Genomic DNA, 5902 nt, shown 5'->3' on the forward strand with positions numbered 1-5902 from the left:
AGCATTCGGAGCAACCAATTGACGCAAAAAAAAAAAAAAAAAATTGAGATAGGAATTGAGCATTTTTGCCTTAGTAGAAGATATGCTTAAGGACAAGCATATATCTAAATTTGAGGGTGTGATAACTTGAAGAAATACAAGTTATTTATACTACTTTATTTAGATATTGCGGTTAAAAGAGAGGAAAGTTGCATCAATTGTATGGAAATTAGCCAAGAAATACAAGAATTATAAATTGTCTTCAATAAACCCACGAACACCATTGCGATGGTAGAAAAGAGCATTCTGTTTTGTAGGAAATCCAATCACCGTATGCGTTCATGGCTCAAGAGAAAAAGATTGATGCATATACGTTGCATTGCGCCCATCATTCAAGAATGAATAGACAATCAATGCAATGACGGCGCATGCAACAATCGATCTAGAGCTAATTTTCAACCACATGCGGTAATAAAAACAACACCGCATGCGGGCACACGATTAAAAGATGCAAATGTGCAACGCAATCATGGAGGATTTTGACACGTGTACAACTAACCGTTTTGCATTTTCGACAGACTGATTGCATAACAGAAGGACTATTTATATCACCATTCTCGAAATTTCCATAATAATAAAGTGGGGACCACAAGTCAGAGAGTCAAAGCTTTCATCTATAAATACCTTCAAAGAATTCATTGAAAGATATACTTGATACGAGATAATTGATACGAGGCTATTGAGAGAGAGGCTGATCTGAGTTTTGATCAGAGAAGATCTGGGAAGAAAAGAGACAAGACCGAGAGGTGAGTCTTAGGGCGAATCATTCCAAATCCCCGCTGTGAAGCTCTGTACCTAGATTAACTCTACCGGTTGAGCAAGCCTGAGAGGGAAGCTCATCCTTCCATTCACTCCATCTATGCCGGCAAGTAATCTTTCCATCCAGATCGATGTCAAGACGTTGGCACTCTTCTGTATCTGTTTCTAACTCTGATTCATCAATTGTATTTCATCTTCTTATTCTAAATCATTCACAACCATGTATAAGACGCTTGATTTTATAATTAAATGTCATGATCACTTTCATTTCCACATTTCTTTCCATTTCCATTCTTCCATTAATTGCTTTCCCCACGATGTTTTCTTAATCGCTTGATATGAATTAAACAAATAACTTAATCTGTGCTAAAGAAATGTTTAGCTAAAGCATGCTAGACAGCATCTTCACCTGTGAAAGCAGAAGTGAAGATGCTATTCTGATCTGTCGAGAGAAGGTTAGAAGAATGCGTTAACTAAAGTAAGAAGTACTTCCAAAGATGGAAGCAACCTTGCGTTCATTACGTTCGTCTCTATTTCACCACAGAGATGTGGGAAACACGATCGATAACTGAGAGGTGTACACCAAGGGAAAGCAGAACCATACTTATATCTTTAACGCAATTAAGTAACTTGTGTTGTTTATATTAATTATCCTTTCTCTTTCTGTTTCGCACATAAGCTTTGCCACCGCATAACACGATCTTTGTATAATCTTCACAGTCAATCTCAACCTCAGTATCTCGTATCATATAACATGTATCTTGTATCATCATAGCTTAGCTTTATTTTATCGCACTTTATTTTTATTGCAATTTACTTTATTATCGCATTTTTTTTATCGCTTATCTTTACTTTACTGCACAATTTATTTTATTGCATGTACAAGCCATACTTTTATTAATTTGAAAAACTCCCGGTTCCATATATCACAAATATAACACAATTAACCTAAAACAATCCCTGTGTTCGACCTCGGATAACACGGAGAAACTTGCGATGGAATTATACTTGGTTCCAACGCAAGGAAACTTGTGACAACGCACAACATACTACAAGAACATTCATTAATAACGCATACATCTAGAAGTAGTATTGCATATCATCGCAATCATCCATGCGTCTTATGACATAAGAAGATAAATTTTATTCATTCATATTCATACATGTCAGCAAGTTTATGGCATCATCGCATTTTATGTCATCAAGCTTAGAGAAAAATTATGTCTTATGCGTTACATTTTTATGGTCAATAGCAAGGTGAATAGTGGAAGTAGTTCATAGTGAGTAGGTGAAGAATGTGGTTCAATGTATCCTGCGGTCTCTTCCATTAGTTTGGACCATGAGATTCCTATGTTGTGCCTGCTTGTCATTTTTAGGCAACATAAGGTAGTCATTTTAGGGGTGCTATCCCCTCGGACGGTAGTGACATGGGATTCGGAACAACTCAAACTCCATAAATGGATAGGATTTCTTAGGTCCAACCCAACCTTAACTCTCCAATTTGGTAGCATGTTTGGGGCAGACTTCTGAGGTCTGAAAATGGAGGGTTACACTTACGAGAATTACTAAGTATTAGTAAGTTCTTGACCAAAAGTGGTAACTAAATGACTATACGAATAAGAGTTATTCTGGAAATAGTATTTAGTAAAGAATGTCTTTCTTCAGTGAAAGAGTATTTGACTGCCCCTCGGTAGCATCTATTCTGATTCACTAAAGTATCGTTACAAATAAAATAATGAAATTTGGGTACATTATTACTTTGCTAAAATTTGATTGGATTTAAAAGTAATTTATTGAATAGAATTTATTTACATTTTTAGCATGTCAAATTCTTCTAAATTACTCTCTTCCGACAAGTTTAACGGTCTTAATTTTTCAACACCAAATATAAATGCAATACTAGTAGATGACGATTTAAATTTGTCTTAATAGAGGAATGTCCTCCATCTCCTAGCTCATTAGCAAACCAAAAAGTTTGGAATGCATATGATAGATGGGTTAAGGCAAATGAAAATGACTTAATCCATATGTTAGAGTATATCAGCAAGCAACGAAAGCAACAAGGATCAATAAGCACTCTAATTCATTAATTTTGGCAGTAACTACTAAACAAGAGGGTTTCAAGCCATACCTTTGTAGAACTTCTTCAAATCTCGATTCTTAGCTGCAAATTTCTTCAAATCTTATTGTAGACCACCTCAAGATCTTTCTCACTATTCTCTTGAAGCTTTAGATTGAGTTGTGGGACTCAAAATAAACTTGAATAAAGGAAACTTGGAGAAGAACTCATAGCAGCAACCCACTTGAAGAACACCTTCTTCAACCCAAATCTTTCAGCAAAAAATTCTATATTTGCATGCCTCAATTCCACTCCAATCTACTCAATATATTGCAGGCTACCATGCAAAGAAGATGGTTGCATGAGATGCAGCTCATGCATGGAGTTATCATGCAAGGCTTAATGGAAAAAACCAAAATTCAATTTTTGTGTTTTTCAAACTTTTTCATTTTTTTCAAATGATTTCAAAAATCAATTTGATTTCAAAAAATTTAAAATATTATTAATTTTATAAAATTAATTTCATAAACTATTTTTTCTAATAAAATTAATAAATAATGATTTAAACTGTTTAAATAATTATAATTAATTTAATATCAATTATTAAATTAATTCTACACAAATCTCCTTCATATATTTAAATCATATTTAAATATTAATTCTCTTTTTCCGTTTAATTCTTAAAATTAAATGTGTAATTATATCTCATATAATTACTAATTTCTTTAAGTCTAATTTGAACATTTCAAATTAACTTATCACGCTACTCTAAAGCTAATCTATTTATGAGCTAGTAGGGGGACCTCGCGGACCTACAGATTATGGGTTCCAATGATTCGAGATTAATTGGCTAAACTCATTACACCGAATTAACCCCCATACGTTAACTAATAAATCAGTCCACTAAAGCTCATAGTTGAACTCTCGTCACTGTAGATATATTATGTCCGCTCGATATAACCATGATTAGTAAGTTAACCCTTCATAGGTTGTTCGTAATAACGGCTGGGTCAAATGTTTGTTTTATCCCCGAGATTACCTTTTGTTCCTTAAGTCCCATTGATCCTCTAATGAACAATTGATTTGTGATCCAATCAACAAATCGAGTCCCTCTCAAGCCAATGAGAGGGTGGGGCCTCTCGTTCAAGACTTGGAGTCAGTATTTAAGGGAACAACCTCTCTACTATCCCTAAAGCGGGTAGGAGTGAATTCCTTCTTGCACCCTATGTCCCCAGCTATCTACCCAGTCTTACCCCTGAAATAGAGGTTTATTGAGCTGGTGCTGTTGAGCCAACCCTCACCTATTCAAATCTAAGGATAATCTCGAATAAACAGGAATTCATAGTTAGCTCAGGATTAAGGTCAAGTTACCTAGGTTATCGCTTTGAAATAGTCAGTCTTAAATAGAAAACAAGGTTATAAAGTAAGAGTGACTGATTGCATGGTCGGATCTTGTACAAACTCATTTGCACATGACACCCCCACCCCCCATGTCATAACATGTACGAATTAGGATCACTTCGTTGTAGCACATTACAACTCTTTGTAACAACTACAGAGTAGACCGCATCCAATAGTATTACCAGAATAAGGCACCCAACCTTATTCATATACTATAGATCATTTTAACCATTTACTTGAACCTGATCCAATTTTATGTCTCCACATAAAGTTCAAGTACTCATGTAATAGTCATGGGTCTTTTAGGTTTATTGGATTTCTAAAAAGCAATACATATATTTAATAACAACTTAGTGAGTTTTCAGAATAAGTTTTATTGTTTACAAACCACGAATTTTAGGATATAAAACCCAACACCATATCCTAACAAATATATATGATATACTAGCTAAGAAATTCAAGAAAATGGTTTCTGCTAAAGAAATCATGGATTCGTTACAGACATTATTTAGACAATTAGTTAGCAACGATGTTCTTGAAAATGTTTATAACAATGACATAAAGGATAGAACCTCTATTAATGAAAAAGTACTGGATATGTTAAAAGTAATTAACACGAATGTCATAGATGAGGAAACTAAGAAAGCACAATAAAGTAAATATGATTTACTTATAATTGAGACATGTTTAGTGGAAAATTATAAATTAACCTTGATATTAGATTCAGGTTCTGAGACATGTTTAGTGGAAAATTATAAATTAACCTTGATATTAGATTCAGGTTCTGCTAATCATATTTGCACTTTCGCTCAGGAAACTAGTTCCTGGAGGTAGCTTACAAAAGATGAAACAACCTTTAAGGTAGGGATTGGGGAGGTTATCTCAACTAAAATTGGGAGATATAAAGTTATTTATTGAAGATAGATTGATTTTACTTGAACATGTTTATTACATCCCTTCCATGAGGGGGAATTTAATATTTATCTCATGCTTTTCTAGAACAAAAGTATAAAATCTCTTTTGAATATAATGAATCCTTCATTATTTCAAAAGGTATTAAAATATGTTATGCAAAACTAGAAAATAACTTATATGTGTTAAACTTGACTGAGGTAAAAGTTGTTTTAAATATAGAGATTTTTAGCTAAAACTCAGAATAAGAAACGAAAAATTTCTCCTGATGCCAATCTTTGGCACTTAAGACTTGGCCACATTAATCTCAATAGGATTGAGAGTTTGGTTAAGAGTGGACTCCTAAATTAGTTAGCAGACAACTCTCTACCACCATGTGAATCCTGTCTTGAGAGTAAAATGACTAAAATATCTTTTACAAGAAAAGATCTAGAACATTCAAACCTTTTTGGTCCGATGAATATTAAATCACGATGAGGGTATGAATATTTCATCAGCTTTATTGATGATTATTCTAGATATGGCTACATTTTCCTAATGCATCATCAGTCTAAAAACATTGCAAAAGTTAAAGGAATATAAGGAAGAGGTTGAGAACAAATTAGGTAAAAATATTAAAACACTTCGATCAAATTAAGGTGGCATGTTCCAGGACTCTTTGATAGAACAAGGAATTTGGTTTCAACTTACAGCACCCAGTAAACCTCAATAGAATGGGGTAATGGAAAGGAG

Source organism: Benincasa hispida, unplaced genomic scaffold, assembly GCF_027475165.1.
Source record: "Benincasa hispida cultivar pf3 unplaced genomic scaffold, pf3_genome.v1.1 HicScf1848, whole genome shotgun sequence".
In the NCBI taxonomy this organism is placed as follows: Eukaryota; Viridiplantae; Streptophyta; class Magnoliopsida; order Cucurbitales; family Cucurbitaceae; genus Benincasa; species Benincasa hispida.